General features: G+C 39.9%; 1 protein-coding gene across 1 annotated transcript in view; it reads left to right on the top strand.

Annotated features, from left to right (window-relative positions):
• MIPEP (mitochondrial intermediate peptidase) overlaps positions 1 to 17,361 on the top strand; it is a 659,177-nt gene that overhangs the window by 524,157 nt on the left and 117,659 nt on the right. The window lies entirely within an intron of this gene.

Here is a 17,361-nt window from a genome sequence, read left to right as displayed (position 1 = left end):
TTATTACAAAATTCACAGTGCTACTAATAAGCTAACAATAGATAAAAGTAATGTATATGGATTTAAGGAATACTGTCATCCATACTGTTATCTCTCCCTTGCTCTACCTGAGCAATAAACAGTTTGAGATAAGAAGGGTGTGCAAGCAAGTTGAGAGGTATGTTTTTGATGTATTGAGCATGAGAAGTGAATGTATCTTGCAAAACTGAAGTTTTTTGTTGTATATATATTACGTATAATAGATATAGTGTTTAAACCTATAATTTTAATTCTAAAAAAATGTAACCAATGCCAAGAGTAAATCAGCAGAGGCAGCTCTCAAAACTAAAATCCTCCCAAATAAATTAGGCATTTTACTTCTTACTTAATACTTCCTCATAGACAGAGATAGTTTGGAAACTTCAACAGAAATATTTTCACATGTGAGGGAGTAACCCTTAATACTTGTTGGCAGCATAAGAATTTGTTAGCTATACCTGGAGCCATCCGTATTTGGCAAAAACTTTAAAACAGACAGTAGAGGAGATAACTTCTTCCACCTGGAAGACTCAGAAATTCATGATGCAATTTTTCATACACAACAGCCACTAAAGTCAAATACTTGTTTCCTTCAGGTCTTGATAGCAAGCAGAAGCAGTATCTGCATTCTCATAGATGGGAATATAATATTATTCAGTTCACTGGACCTATTTGAGCTTCAAAGATGTATTACTGGTAGTGTATTGAAATAACTGAGGCCTGATTCTGCTGTAAATCAGTATCATTAGGACTTGCCTTTATTTACACTGGCCTCATTTTTAACTAAATGATGCCATTTACTCAAGTAGTGCTATTGATGATTCACAGCAAAGTAGCTTAGAGCAGAAATAAACCTCCCTGAGATTCCCCTCCACCCCAGTTTTAGTCAACTTTCTTTGTCAACTTTATTTCTGAAAATGTAGTAGGTAGAAAATAAAAACTTCCATCAGGTACTTTGATTTGGCCAAAGGGCAAAACAGTTGCTTCTTTCTGCTCGGCTCTTTTGGAGGTGCAATGAAGAGGTACCTTTGGCCAGCTAAAGCAGTATTATTTGACTCATAGTATTGACCCACAGTGTCTCTGTTAGCTGAACAACAAAGGGAACCTGTAAAAGTATGTGTCATTTAGGAGTCTTAAGGAAACAGGATTACTCAAAAATTGCTTAAGTCTTGATTCCTTACAGGGCTGCTCATTTTTGTTACTGCTTTTCAGATTTTTATGTAAGTGTGGTTGCCTAAGGGTTTAAAGCAAGAGTGGAACATTTCCACTCTGTTCACGGATGGCTGGGCAGCCCAGAAAAAAATTAGAGAATGGGGGACAAATGAAAGGGACTTCTGCTAGTCGTAAAACATGTTCAATATATTGGTTTGTTACCTGAGAGACATTTCTGTTAAAGGAAACAAAAGAAGTGCGGAAAAGTTTCTTATTTTGCAATATACATGGAAATTCACATCAGCTACCTTTGCTTAAATGAATCTGCCATAAGTGATCACAGCCACCAGCACTTGGGTCCAAACACTATAGCCTGCAACTAAAACCAAGGGTCATCTGTCATCTTCAAAGCAGGTGAAGCTGTTTAAGCGTCTTCTTTATGCAAGACCTGCACAAGTCCTCAGTGATATAAGCATGCTTGCCAACCACTGAAATCACAGGAACAGTCAACCCAGCTGCAGTGGTTAGACACAGCAGCTAGCAGAGCAGGATGCACCAAGAAAAGGCTCATAGGAACAGAGCAAGGAGAAATGAGCCTTGCTACATGGCTGGGTGTGGCAGTCCCAAGCTGGCCTTTGGGTGTGATTGCAGGGTCGAGGCATACGACTTGCCTGTGAGCAGAGGGTATGACTATGCAATTCTTACAGCTCTACCTTGGGCAATGAATAATAGGATGAAATTTAACAAGTTGAAATGCCGGATCCTGCACCTAGGACAGAGTAACGCCTGGCACAAGTATGAATTGGGAGAGGAGTGGCTGGAAAGCAGCCCTGCAGAAAGCAAAAGAGGTGATTATCCCGCTGTATTCAGCGTTGGTGCGGCCTCACCTTGAATACTGTGTGCAGTTCTGGGCCCCACAATTTAAAAAGAATATTAAGGTACTCAAATGCATCCAGAGGAGGACAACAAAGCTGGTGAAAGGGCTGGAAGGCATGTCCTACGAGGATCGGCTAAGGACTTTGGGCTTGTCTAGTTTGGAGAAAAGGAGGCTGAGGGGCGACCTCATTGCTCTCTACAGCTTCCTGAGGAGGGGAAGTGGAGAGGCAGGTGCTGATCTCTTCACCCTGGTACCCAGTGACAAGACATGTGGGAATGGTTCAAAGCTGCATCAGGGGAAGTTTAGACTGGACGTTAGGAAGCATTTCCTTACCAAGAGGGTGGCCAAACACTGGAACAGGCTTCCTAGAGAGGTGGTCAACGCCCCAAGCCTGTCAGTGTTTAAGAGGCATTTGGACAATGCCCTTAATAACATGCTTTAACTTTTGGTCAGCCCTGAATTGGTCAGGCAGTTGGAATAGATGATCGCTGTAGGTCCCTTCCAAGTGAAATATTCTATTCTGTTCTGTTCTATTCTATTCTACTCTCTTCTATCTTTAAAATTAACTATTAAGGTTGCCCTATTTTTCTAACTTACTTTTCATGCATAAAGCACTATTTGTAAAGCCAGTTGATTCAAGTTTGAGAAAGGGAAAAATTATTTTAGTTAGTTTCATTTACACAACCTTCCAGAGAGAGGCTAAATCTGATGTGTTATTAGCAATCCCCTTCAATCCGACCCTGACCTTGCTGATGCCAGTCACGTCCTGGAAGAAAAGTTACATGTATATTTATTTTACTTTACCACCATTGCTTTTACAAGAGTAGCCTAATCAAGTGATTAATTATGTTTAGGAAAGCCAAAACAAGACTTCTTTTCAGTGGAGTTCACCTTAAATCAGAGTGTTTCTAAAAGCTACTCGAAACAGGTTGTGATTTGAGTAGCACGGGTGAGATTTCATGGTCAAAGGCACTCTCCAAAAACAAGAGTTCCTCTACTGAGGGGGAACTTAGTCTCTGAAACACACTTCTTTGCTTTTACTTACTCCAGAAACAGACGTCCCTCCTGGCAAAAGGCAGGCAGGGCCATGGTCAGCAGCATGCATAATTAGCCTAATCTTGGGCAAAGCGTAAAATATCCTCCCTTCCCTGTAAACGCTTGCTCAGCCTTCTGTTGTCTTCAGAACCGAGGGCATGGAGCCGCTCTGCCCCAGGACATCAGTGTCACCTTTCCATCCGTGACCACCTCTGGCTCCTGTTGCCTCCTCACAGCCTTTCCCCTGGGAGGCCTCTCAGCTTCTTTTCTCAGTGCTTCTTCCTCTCTGATTCAGCCCTCTCTTGCCTCTGCCAGGGTTGTCATGAGGTTGGTGGGAGACAGCATTCGGACAGTCTTCACCAAGGTCACACCTAGGAGAACTCTCCTGTACTTTCACCTTCTTTTAGCAAAGTTTTAGTCGGCAAGGCTCTGAGATGCAGAAATGATTAAAATTGTCTTAATTTTCATGCTATGCTTTCCGTGAAGTGCTTTAGGTATCATTTGTTTCAGAATATCTGACAATTATAATCATGATTATTAGTTTAATTGTATTATGGTGCAGACAGGGGATCATGAGGGGAGATATTGTTAGGTGTGCTGAAGCTTGTCAGAAAAAGACATCCTGTATCAGTATTGTTAACTCAAATGTTCAAAACCTTGAGTATGTCCTTCCATCATCCTAAAGTTATGAGATGAAAAAAAATAGGCAATTTTTTTCATTGTATGATTCTGACTTTTCAGTTTTAGACTACTTAGAGATTTCAAATTTTTCTTCAACCAAGAATGCCTGTTAAAAAAAAAAAATCCAATATTCTCATGAATTTGTATGTCTTCTGAGGAGTAAATGCTGTTCTTGATAGAGCACATAATAGTGAATGAAGAGTTTCTTGGTTGTCTACTTACATTAAATGTTTATATTGGTAATTTAGTCCTATGTCTGAAAGCCTTTGCTGTGCTTTAAAGCACTGTAGGATTCCCTTTCCTGCTAGACCCTGAGTCCCACTGGGATCCCATGCTGTTCACAGAATGTTTGAAATTGCAAGGGAGCTCTGGAAGTTATCTTGCCTTGACATCTTGAAGATGTTGAGCAGGACTGGACCCAGTATTGACCCCTGGGGTACACTGTTAGTTACTGGCCTCCAACCAGGTCACCAACCTCTGGGCCTGCCTGTTCAGCCAGTTTTCAATCCGCTTGTCTGCTCATCCAGCCCACACTTTATCAGCTTCTCTATGAGGATCTTACAGTAGACGGTGTCCATTGTCTCTGGACTTCAGTGTTTACTGGCTTGTTTTCAGTAAACACTGAAGTCCAGATAGACAATGTCCACTGCTCTCCCCTCATCTACCAAGCCAGTCATTTTGTCATAGAAGGTTACCAGGTGGGTTGGGCATGACTTCCCCCCTGTTCATGCCAATCTGTTGCTGGCTGCTACTGGATTGCCTCAGCTGTGCTGCAGCTGACTGGAGGGAGATACTAGCAAGTCTCTGCAATCTCTATCACCTGCTCGTTCTGGTCAGGGACCAATCTGACGCTTGCATAGGTCCCTTTGTCCTCTGAGCATCCAGTTTCATTCCCTGAGAAGTGACACCAGAGGTGATGCAGCCAGCAGTACATGCTGGTGCATCTGAGCTTCTGCTCAATGTGGAGTTTGGATGTGGCCTGATGAACATAGACCTGGAAAATCAGAAACCTGATTAAACATAACTCCTTTGAAGAAAGACGATGTAAGCAGTTTCAGATGCTAATGCAAAAGGGCCAAAATGTCCTGGAAATGCACCCTTTTCTATATCAAATAGCCAAAGAGGCACAATAGTGCATTACAATAAAAAAATTTCAATTGACACATTTGTGGCAACTTCTTTTGTTCACACAAGATTTTTGAGTAACTGTATTGTCTATATTGCTTACGTTGGAAAAAATTCATCTGAAACAGAGGGAGAAAGAAATAGCTAATCTTTCCCATGCTGTCTTTTGTGTTTTGCATATCTCATCTTCTTGTGGTTCTAATGACCAGAGAAGAGGAGAGAGATGAGGTGGTAAGAAAGCTTCTCATTTACACAGCTGTTTTGGGGAATCAGGAAAAATACATTTACTATGTGATGAGAGCAAAAGATGTGCATGTGGTGTGATTAATATATGGCTAACAGTACAAGTGGGACAAGGATTTTTTTGTTGTTGTTGTTCTCAGGAAGAAAACAAAGCCATAAACCAAAATATTTTCAGTAAGGAAATAAAATGATGGATGATTTTGTGTGTCCTAAGGAAAGCTTTTGGGCCAGCACATTATTACATGAAAAAGCAAATATCTCTTGGCAAAATCAGGACAGGAAATTGTATCTCCAGTGGAAAGTCATACAATCCTCAGGAAGATAAACTTCCCGTACTCTTACAGTCTGCAGGAGCAGTCCCCACCTGAGAGATGTACTTACTGATGAAGCAAAATCATGAAAAAGATGCTGCAAAAGGCAGTCTCAGGCCACCCAGATTCTAACACATTTCAGTAAATGTGTTGCTTTGAAATAGAGGAGATGTATTCTTTTGAGTCAAGTCTCACAAAAAGGAAAGGAATAAAACAAATCCATCTGAAACAATGCCTCTAATTTTCAATAAACGTCAAAAAGAAAGAACATGCAAAGTGTAGCTGTTTGTCATGAGAAGGACATTCATTCAAGAAAGCTCACAGGATGCTGGAGAATGCTAAAACCATGTTTGGGTGAGCCCAGGGGTCTACTCATTGCTCTGGCTCTGGCTTGGTTGAAACTGAGTCACAGTTTTGCTGCACCAACCAGCAACAGGCCTTGGAGATGGCTCTGTACAGTTTTCACAAATGAAGAGCATTTTATTGTGGTTTTGTTATTTTCCTACCAGAAAAGGACAACATTCTGGGGAATTTTCCAGGTCTTTCTGTCAAACTGAGGAGGCAGATGGTCAGCATTGGCACGGTGGCTAGTCAGTGCCTTGCAGAACTCGGCCCTCCCAGCACTAATTTTAATGGAGGCTCCACCTGTGGTCAAATCTATAGAGAGCCATTTTTATTTACCAAATGTTGAATGATTGGGTCATTGTCCTGAAAAATGATTGCATTTCTGTAATACTTCCATTAAAGAAAGCAAATGAACTCTTCAGAATCATAGCTTTAATGACAGTCATGCAATTCATACATTTTAAATAAAGTCCCTAATTGGCTGTCTGTGAAGTAGAAAGAGAACCGGTGCAGTGAATGGCTTAAATGCAGCAATTACAATATTTCTTATTCTTTGCCAATCTAAAATTAATGAAAAACCTTTCTTGCTGTGACCTTGACAAATGGTGGTGTAACCTTTTTAAATTCTCAGAGGGTGCTGAATTCTACCCTGTGAGAAAGTGATGTAAAGGAATTGCAGCTGAACATTTCTAATTAGTAAACTGAAACTCTGTGACAGGGAAGAAAGCTAAAAGGCACTGATTGGATTTAACATATATTAGACACCATCCCCAGAGAACAGAATTTGAAGATAGCTCTGAGTATTTTAATCTTCGCAACCTGATTATCTCTGGGCATTACTGAATCATCTGCAGAATTTGTATAAACCTACTAGTTTTCACTCAAGGTAAAATCTGATCCTGTAAAATGTTGGGTATGTTCAATTCCTACTGCTTTCAAGAGGTGCTCAGCTCCTCAGAGAACTGGATGCAGAGTGCAGCTTCCCAATGAAAGGTCTAACTCCCATTTGCACTGGAGCCATTTCACCTATTACTGGCATTACTAAGGGGTTTTAACATGGAGGTACAGCACAGTTAAACCATCTTTAAAGCCTTTTACACTTCCAAGGTGGTATGAGGGAATCTTCACATCCAAATCTAATTTGTGTAAGTATCATTTCCATTTAGATATACATTAGTGCTGGATTACTAAAAGTGATTTGTTGATTTGACACCATGAAAACTCCCGGGAGACTTAAAATCAAGAACATCCTTTTCTTTCCTTGCTAGGTCGCAACTCTGATGCATAATTATTCAGGTTGTGTTGTGTTTCATCAGTTCTATTTTTATTCCTTCTAAAAGGCAAAGGATCTTTGTGTGATAGATAAAGCAGTATGAGTTTTTGCTCTGTCATACTTATTTGAACAAAAGGAGATTTCTGACCTCCACCATGCTAGAGTGATCTGTTACTAAAGAAAAAATTAACTATATTCATTTTACGTCCAGCATTAGGTTTCAGAAATTCTAGGATTTTCCATGGGCCAGATCATCATGTGTCCCCTTCTGGTAGTGGTAAGCCATTTCTGTGGTTGGACAAGTTATGCAAAGCTGACATGAGTCAAACTGCCCACAGGCACAATCCATTACTAGTGTGAAGAAAAGGTTCACAACACGAGTGGTCTTAAAGACCACTAGCTGTGGTCTTTAAGATCAGGGATGAAAAAAATAACATCTAAAAAAATTAGTTTTTACATTCTGCTCTCCCTGACTTTTGTAACAGGCACAGAAGGGAAAAACATCTCAAAATAATGCTGCTGAAGTCATTGGGCCATATGAACAAAAGAAACCAGTACAAACATGAACTTGCCCCTTCATCTTTTTTGTGTTGCTAAATCCTATTTTCAACCACCAGACTGTCTAAAATCTCCAGGGTGTGTTACAAGTGCTGGTATGATTACTATGATTATTTCCTAATTTCTTGGATAATTCAGAAAAGTTCTCAATCACTTTTGAGAAGCTGAACATCTTGTGTTTTATTCAGTAGTTCATATCCTGATAGCCCTTCCTTATTATGAGTCCCACCTCCCTGACTCCTTTCTGCTAAGCAAACCAAGTACAAATGTAGGTCAGGAGAACTAATACCCAAATTCCCTTCCTCTCCTGTGAATGGAGCATATTAAAATTTTCCAGTGTAATTAAAGAGACTCTGCAAGGTTAGTGGAGCAGGTCTGTCTGACATTCATTTTTATTATATGCTAACTATTTTGCAAGTTCATTTCATTTCTTAATTTTAAATTCAAAATAGGCACTTTTTCTTCCTAACAGCAACTGGCCATGTTGGTCCTTAGTTCTGCCACTAGAAATCAGCCCTGTAACAACAAATGATTATGTTTGTGTGAGAAAGAATAGAGATTGAAAGTAAATAAGAAAATTTAAGTGCTTTTTGAGAAGTTATCAGTGAAAAGATATATCATATGGAATGATCTGTACTGTAACATATTCTTCAAGAGCTCTTCAGGTGACTTTTCTTATTTTATTATTTTCTTTAATTCTTAATCCAAGGATTGATTTTATTTGTGCAATTCAAGATAGCAGTGATTTCAGACAGGGCTTTTAATGATGTTAGCAATCCTTCATTGCAAGTGAACATGGCAGAAATGGCTTCTGCTTCAACTTTATTTCCTTCCTTCCATCTTTTTCCCCTCTCTCTGCCCCCTTCCTCCCTCCAGTTTTCCTTAGCTTTGGTAATGCCTGATTTTTGAGCGAGGTAACTGTAACACTGGTTTATGGAATAATTATAAGTACTTGCTTTTAAACTTCTTTGTACATGCAAAATAATATGTAACATAATTGCACCTTAAAAGTAGAAACATAATAAAAATAGTCACTCTACTATATGAGAATATTTTTACCTGTGTGGAATGAATTTTCCTACTGAGTGTCTTTAATACTACTTGAAAAAGGTTAAGAAAATCCCAGTACAATGAGTAAAATGAATAGAAACTAAATTATTGAATCATAGTAACTGCAATCCTAGATTATGTTAAAACTGATGGAACTATCTTTTGCATGAAGAAATCTTTCAGATTACATTTTTAATGTACATATTTCCCCTCTAATATTGCATAAAAATCCAATTAAGTATCAGTGTTACTACAACCAAATTGTATAAAAGGGACAATTGGCTACATTAGTATTCTTGTGTTTGTTATCACTGTCTTCATTCCACAGAGTACTAAGGAACGGCAATGTATTTGGAGTCTTTCTATAGTTTTTGTAATAGTATTTCATAATACTTATTAAAATGGCTAGAGTAGTGAAACTGAGACAGAAGCAGTCCCTGAAGATCAAACTGTTCTGCAGTCTCTGTTGTGCTGCCTTCAGTATTCTTTTTGTTAGGATCTTATCTTGTTTCTGATCATTCACCTTTTTTTTTTTTTTAAATTGTTCCAACTTTTCCTATGCATAAATACATTAAATTGCACCTTGGAGTGCTCTCAGATAACTTCCCATGAGATTATGTTCCCTTAAATGATGTCTTGGTATTATTTTCATTGTGGTTAAGCTGATGAGCTTGTAGCCAGATATAATTGGCTCAAGGCCAGTTTACTATGGCTCCTTTTAAAAATGGAAAATAAATCACAGTTTCCTTTCATATCACTTACATTGTCATTGAAGCAGGTGGCGGATTTCAAGGTTGCAGAATCACAGAATAGAAATCTCCAGCTGTGGCCAACTGAAACCTATTTGAACTGAAGTCAGAAGTGGCCACGAGGCATTGACGTTATAGCTGGTGCTGGTGCCTCTGCCAGCACCTCAAGCCAGCTTTGCACCCTAGCTAAGGTTCTTCTACTTCCTGTAGTTTCGATGGGAGTAGAGCAGATCTATCATGTGGTGCTAGCTGCTCATTCACACCTGTGTTTTTCAACAATTGCACTGTCAGTAATAAATTCCACTGGTATTTCCACTCAGACCTAGTCCAAAATCCATTATTGTCAATGAAAATCGCCCCAGGTGGCTTACAAGAGCCCTCCCAGATCTTGAGACAATCTAAATGTTTGCAAATCCTTCAGAGTTTATTGATAATTCCTACAAATATTGACATTCTGAAGGAAAAAAAGAAAACAGCTCTGAAATTGAAACAGAATCCTCTTTTTTCAGTCAGTACAAATTTGTACAAGAACTTCACAAAGAACTCAGCAGTTAGCACACAAAACCTTAAAATACTACTGGAATCAGGGCTCTGTCACCAATTACAGCTTCCTGAGGAGGGGAAGTGGAAAGGCAGGTGCTGATCTCTTCTCCCTGGTATCCAGTGACAGGACATGTGGGAATGGTTCAAAGCTGCGTCAGGGGAGGTTCAGACTTGACATTAGGAAGCATTTCTTTACCAAGAGGGTGGCCAAACACTGGAACAGGCTTCCTAGAGAGGTGGTCAATGCCCCAAGCCTGTCAGTGTTTAAGAGGCATTTGGACAATGCCCTTAATAACATGCTTTAACTTCTGGTCAGCCCTGGAGTGGTCTGGTGGTTGGACTACATGACTGTTGTAGGTCCCTTCCAACTGAAATTATTCTATTCTATGCTATGCTATGCTATGCTATGCTATGCTATTCTAATTACTCTGGTGTAAATCTAGAAAAGTTCCACTGAAGTGGATTGTTTTCTTTGGCTTTACATGTGTTACAGAGATCAGGAGTTGGATCCAACTTTTCCCCTCTGCTTTCCCCTTCTTTGAAGTGGGATGCTGTGTCTAGGAAGGGACTGGCTAAAATTCATTGCTCCTTATTGTACCTAAAAGCTTAGGGAAATGATCAGACATCTCTAAAGCTCAGTGGTTTTCAGCCCCATCAAATGGTAAGTAGTACCACTTATTCTTTCTATTGTAAAATGAGTTTTTCCACTTCATTTCTCCACTGAAACTATTTACATAATGTCTGTGTTCTTTTATGACTTCTACAAAAACCAGTGCCGTGCTCCTAAATTCGCATGCGCTTAGGGGGAAGACTGAAATAGGAAAAAAAAAGTAATAAACGCATATGCCAATCATTTATCTTATTTTTATCCATCACATACATTATAAACCTCATAGAAGTTTCAAAGTAATCATTTCTAACAACTAAAGGATGCCTATCTCCTCATGAACTTTCAGTATGCTTCTATTTAACATTTACTGGCCCAATTTTCTTTGTATAGGTCAAGAGGATTTTTTCACATCTTGTTACAGGGAAAAGGGTACTTGAGTGGAAAAGGTGCACTCTCTTTTATCACCACAGAATTTCAAGTAGCTGAGCATATTCATTAGAAGCTGGAGGACTTTAGCACAGATATGAGATATTAGACCAAAACTTGCACACTCCTGTTAGAATAAGAATTGGTTATAGTTGAACTGATATAAAGGGCAAAGCTTACATGCCAGGTAGGTCTGAGTTTTAGCTGAGGTTTGCATATCCAACTGTTAGAGCATTTGCTAGTCTTTTAGACAATTAAATGACTCGCCTTTAAGAAAATTTATATCACAAAAGTCCCAGTGACACTACTGAGGCTCTGTTTCCAGCTGCCCACATACATTACCGTGTGATGTCATGAATTAGCTCATTCATGCTGGCACTGTAAAACCAGGGAGGCCTCTGTTCTTGTGTATTAGAGTGCTGGGGAGAAATCTGGGAATGGAAGGAAGACAGAAAACTGAGCCAAAAGGTAAATGAGCAAGATATCTAAAATGAATGTTGTAAAAGATTATGTTCCTTTCTTGAATTTTGTATTCTTTGAGTAGTTTCAGAACTAGGCAAAATAGTTTCTTTCAAACCTCTGAGTAAAACTCAGCTATTTTGCCATCTGCCTAATAATTTTTTATGTATTTTAATATATTAAAGAATTTATTTTAATAAAATTCAGATCTTACAGCCCATAGAGACATTTTTTCCTTAAGTTTTGTCTATGTTGGCCTTGAACAATTAAATTTCTCATTAGTTTTCCACAGGATAGTTGACATTTAGGAATTAGTTAGAAATTATAGTTTTATTGCCCATGTTATTGCAATGTAATGTTCACTTGGAGATAAACACAATGTCCTCTTTAAGCAGACTGCATTTAAATTATCCATTTTGTTTTATTCTGAAAAGTATTTCCATGATGATAAATGGATAAAGAATAATAATTTCCAAGGAGACACTGTCTCTATCCTTGAGTTAGAGAAATAAAGGCCAAATTTGGAACAAATGGTCTGGGAAGATGCTGTTTCTACAGTAAAAGAAAGCACTGTTATCTGAATGATGTCTCCTAAGATAACAAATCACTGTCTGAGGAGGGATGAAGTACAACATGACTTAAAAGGACTTAAATTCTAAAATAAATATGTTTTTTTCTGCAGCAGAATTATTACAGATGCCACAGCTTTCCAATTTGATTGCTGAAGTCTTCATACATATCACTGACATTTTAATCATTTATCTTGATTTCCTTGTGTCAATTCAAGCAAGCAAGAGAACGCCTTTTAAAATCTTCGGACAGGATACTGCTTGATTGACAATACAGCTAAATAGAGTCAACACTGAAAGTATTCAGCCAGAATTCAGCTAGAGAAACACCTACAGAAGTACCGTTCCCTTCATTATTATGGTATGTGCACATCCATCCACATGCACAGGTTTTTCCAACAACCCTAACAGACAATTCTTCCAGTTTGATCATACCACCTGATTTGAGCTCTCTAGAAGGAAGCACTAACCCACCAAACCCAACAAACTTTCTTTGATAACGAAATCACTTTTCTAGACAAGAAACACTGGGAAATTTAATATTTTTCATATTCTAATATCTAGATTCTAGTAAAATATCCACGATGTTGCTACCTGTGAAATTATAAATTTGGAGAAGGAAGGAATTAATAGAAGAAAAGTAAAAGTGTAAGAATCTGACTGAAAGGAGACAGCAGATGATGGTCACAGAAAAGGAAATTCCAGATTGAAGGGAAGTCACTATTGGACTTTCTCAAGGATTAACCTTTGGACAAATCTTTTAAATATTTTCATTAATGATCTTGGCTTAAAACCAAGAAGTGCGTGCATGAAATTTGCAGTATCATAAAAACACAAGGAAGACTGAGATATCAAATGACTAAAGGAGTAAACAAGTCCTATGATTGCAGGATGATAGAAGGAGGATCCCAGAAAAATGAAATTCAAGGACAGATATCCAAGGATTAATAACAAGAAAATCAACAATTAGATCATCATTTGGAAGCGACTGAGGAAGATAAAGACCTGATATACTATTTGACTGTGGGGTAATTGCAAACCAACATCTGGAGAGTAAAAGTAATCTGGGGAAGACTCAATGCCATTGGTGAGACTGCATACGGAATACTAGGTAAATTCTTCTCAGCTCCTTCCCTGAAAGTTGAATTCACATTTGAACAAGTGCAGAAAAGGTACACTGTGACAAAGGGTGGAGTGGAAAACTTGAGAATGTGAGGAGAGAGAAAGAACATGGATTAAGCAGCTTGGCAAAATGGAATATGATCTTTAAATACATTGGGAAGTATATATAGAAAAGAAGGAGAAGAGTTCCTTCAGTTAAAGAGCAGGACTGGCATAAAAAATAACTGGTCATACATATGCTCAGGGTGGAAATGAGAGGGAGATTTCGAATCAGCAGTGCAGTGAAATACTGGAATTACCTTCAAGCAGAGCAGTACGAGCACCTATACAGTTGCTTTCAAGATAGCATTTGACTAGCTTGAGAGAGGCCATTTTGAGAGATGTCGGGGATAACTGGGATTGCACCACAAGATCCTTTTGAGCCCCATCCTCCATATCACTGTATAATTTTGTTATAAAGGGACAGGTCTTTTAAAATCACAAATCATAAAAAGTGCCTTCCTCGTTGGGAGGGGGCCTGGTGGATTTACATTTTAAAGGAAAAAAAAAGGAATAAGTAAACCAGTTCCCAAAAGGGATTAATCTGCTGTGGTTTCAGCTGATTGCCTTTTTCTGAGTTATCGACATTCTTTAGAGAGAGATGATAGACAGAAATGCAGATGTGGTCCTTTCAGCCTACGTCACACTAGTACAGAGATGTCTGAGGCTAAAAAGAGCAGAAATATAATATAGAAACAGTGGAGATTTGTATTTATTATGGCTTCCTATGTTATTTCATTCAGTTACATATCTGTCTAATCGTAGACAACTCTCCCAAACAATTTTAGGTTTGTTTTAATTTAGATTGTAGTATGGACAGTTATCTGAATTATTCAAGTTACTTAGATATGCATTACTGGACTGGAGAATTCATGTAAATATAATCTAATAAAATTTTGGATGCTTTTTGTTTCCAGGAACAAGAGATTCCATTTAGAAAAGTGCATCTGGGAGCAAGGGTGACCAGAGATAAACAGAAGAGTGATGAGAAAAACAAACAAGGGACCGCTGTTGCCTGAAGTCATAGTGAGCTTGGTAAAGGTTGAAGTTCTCATTTATCTAACAAACTTCTTAGGTGGCTGCAGTCACAATAAGTGTTTTAAAATGGAGGTACATCTACCCTTTTGATAGCATTTTCTGATCCTCATCTCATTCCATCAGCTAACAGAATGACTAGGCTGTTTAACATGGATGATACTCCTCTCTTAGCATCTTTAATCAACAGGCAAACCAGTGCCAGGCAATTCCCTCTTTCCAAAGAAGAGCTGCTGCTCAAGGAAGGGAAGCCAGGATAACTCTCACCACTCACCTGGAAATGAAGCTTCAGACATCTAATGCATAGATGCCTACACCTCAGTGAGTGACTGTGTGTCGTGGACGGAGTGACGCACTTCACTTGTAAGAGAGAAGTAGCAATATGTTTATTGATATAAAACAGCAATTTAACAAAGTTTGATAATAAATGCAACAGTGGTTTAACAAGATTCGATGGCAAGGTATACTTGATTATTCACTGCATAGAGGACAGGGTCAGACAAAACTGTCAGGGAGACCCTCCCATCAAGTCATGATGTTCAGAAAGGACACCCTTGCATTCTAAACTCCTTCTCAGCGGGGACTTTAGGTGCAGCTGGGTCCAGACTTAGTCCCAGACTTGGTCAACGGTTTATGTCTAAAGGATTATATGTGCACATTCAATCCTTTATATCGCTTAACTAAGATTTCAAAGTTTCAGCGCGCTTATTCCCAATTCACTTACTGAGTAACTGATGTGATAAGGATTCTCTCAACCTTGAGGAGTAAACTTGAGAGGCACTCCTATGTGGCAGGTACACCCACCCTGATAGAGACCGAAACTTTTCGACCAAGAGAAAAAAACCCTAGAAGCTGTGGTCTGGGGGTCGAGCCACCTGGCCCGCGTGGTGACTGTGGTCATGTACACACTTCAGCCAGTGACAACCATCACATACACACTTTGGTCAAAAGGCAAGGCCCTCAGCCAATGGGACACTTCGGTTGAAAGAAACTTCTCAACCGTTGACCATACATGACCACAGATCAGGTTCGACTAGGCTATAAATGGAGCCCCGCCAGAGGGCAAATTGAGTCAGTCCTCCTTGGAGCAGTGAGTCTGCAGTCAGGGACTCTCCCCTTGGGTTGGGACGCCACCTAAGGAAACTCCTCAAGGTTGAGATCCCTCATCTTTTAGGTGAGTGATATGCACATTTTGGGTCATCATTGCTAAAACTTAAGCTTAAGTCGGTTGTGCAGTATTAATTTCCCCTTACATCATTGAACCTGTGGTTTACTAATGTTGTCAGAGTTCTAAATGATTTTGATTGAAGAATAAATTTTGTTGAGTTCAACACCTGTTTAATTTGATTGTGTGAGTAATATATGGTCAACGGTTGAGAAGTTTCTTTCAACTGAAGTGTTTCATTGGCTGAGGGCCTTGCCTGTCGACCAAAGGGCCTTGCCTTTCCTATCCCTCGACCGAGGTGTGTAGGTGACCACAGTCACCACGCGGCTGGGCAGCTCGGTCCCCAAACTGCAGCTTCTAGTTTTAAGTCTTTCCTTTCAGCGGTCAAGAAGTTTCGCTCTTTATTGGGGTGGGTGCACCTGCCACACTGATCATATCAGGAAGCTGGTGGAATTTCTAGAGGGGAAAACTAGGGACCAAAGGGAAACGCCGACAACTGCACCCCCTCAGGAAGGGAAGATTAACCCTTTCGTGACACTACAAAGGGAACAGAAAGAGTTAAAAAACTAGAAGCCACGGGCCGCCCACTCTGCATGGTAAATTCCGGCCAATGGTCCACTGATAAGGAACCTTATATACATATCCCTGTGGGTCTGAGACGAATAAGGTTAGAATTTTTAATTGATACGGTGGCCCAAATTAGTGTTTTAAATAAACAACAAGCTGAGGAATTAGGAATTAAGCCATCAAGAAAAGCTATAAACATAATAAGTGTGATGGGTGCAGCAGAAGAATGTCCCTTACCTCAAACTCAACTTTGGCTACCTGGGGAAAAAAGGATGACGGCCGTGGAAGTGGCCCTGAGTCCTCATAAGGAAAACATATTGGGATTCCATGTGCTGGCAGGCAAACAATGGTACCTACCTGATGGCAGGGTGTGGAGTTTCGGAGGCAGAGGGACAAAGGCTACCCATGTGAGAACTTTGCAGGTTGCTCCCACATTACCACAACCTAAAGTAACCCATGTCTCTCAATATCCGCTGCCAACCAGTGCCAAACAGGGTATTTCAGAAGTGATTAACGATCTCAAGGAAAGACAGATCATAAGTCGCACACATTCCCCTTATAACTCTCCAGTCTGGCCAGTTCGTAAGCCTGATGGGCGGTGGCGTTTCACGATTGACTGTCGAAGGTTAAACAGTAATACTGCACCATTAACTGCTGCTGTCCTGAGTATAACCTCAATAGTAACGGCGATACACACAGCCGCCCACCTGTAGATGGCCACCCTAGATGTTAAGGATATGTTTTTCATGATCCCGTTAAGAGAGGAGGATAAGCCTTAGTTTGCTTTCACCTGGGAAAGGGTACAGTACACCTTTACCAACTTCCCCAGGGGTATAAACACTCTCCTACTATTGCTCATAACTCCGTGGCCAAGCTACCTGATACTATAGAGATACCACCAGAGGTTCACATATATCAGTACATAGACGATATCTTAATAAGAGGGAATGATAAAGAACAGGTAGGACAAGTGGCTAAAGCCATTTGGGAGCTGTTAATGGATAATGGGCTAGACATCCCACCGTCCAAATGTCAAGGTCTGGGACAAGAAATCAAATTCCTAGGAGCTCGGTGGGTAGCTGGAGCAGTTGCAGTACCTGACGATACCCTATTGGCTATTGAGAAGGGGCAAACTCCAGGCAATAAGACAGAATTACAGCAGCCGCTAGGTACATTGGGCTATTGGAGGAAGCATATACGTGGGTTCTCAGTGATTGCTCATCCGTTGTATGACCTACTGTGAAAGAAGAGGGAATGGGACTGGACTCCTCAGCATATGGAAGCCCTTGATATCCTAAGAGATGAACTCAAGACCTATCAGACATTAGGGCCCCTACACCCACAGGATCCATTGAGGGTGGAGTGGGGATTTGCAGAACATGCCTCCTATTGCAGTGTGTTCCAAAAAA

This window comes from Gymnogyps californianus, chromosome 1, assembly GCF_018139145.2.
Source record: "Gymnogyps californianus isolate 813 chromosome 1, ASM1813914v2, whole genome shotgun sequence".
Lineage (NCBI taxonomy): Eukaryota > Metazoa > Chordata > Aves > Accipitriformes > Cathartidae > Gymnogyps > Gymnogyps californianus.
This window is presented reverse-complemented; position numbering and strand designations above follow the sequence as displayed.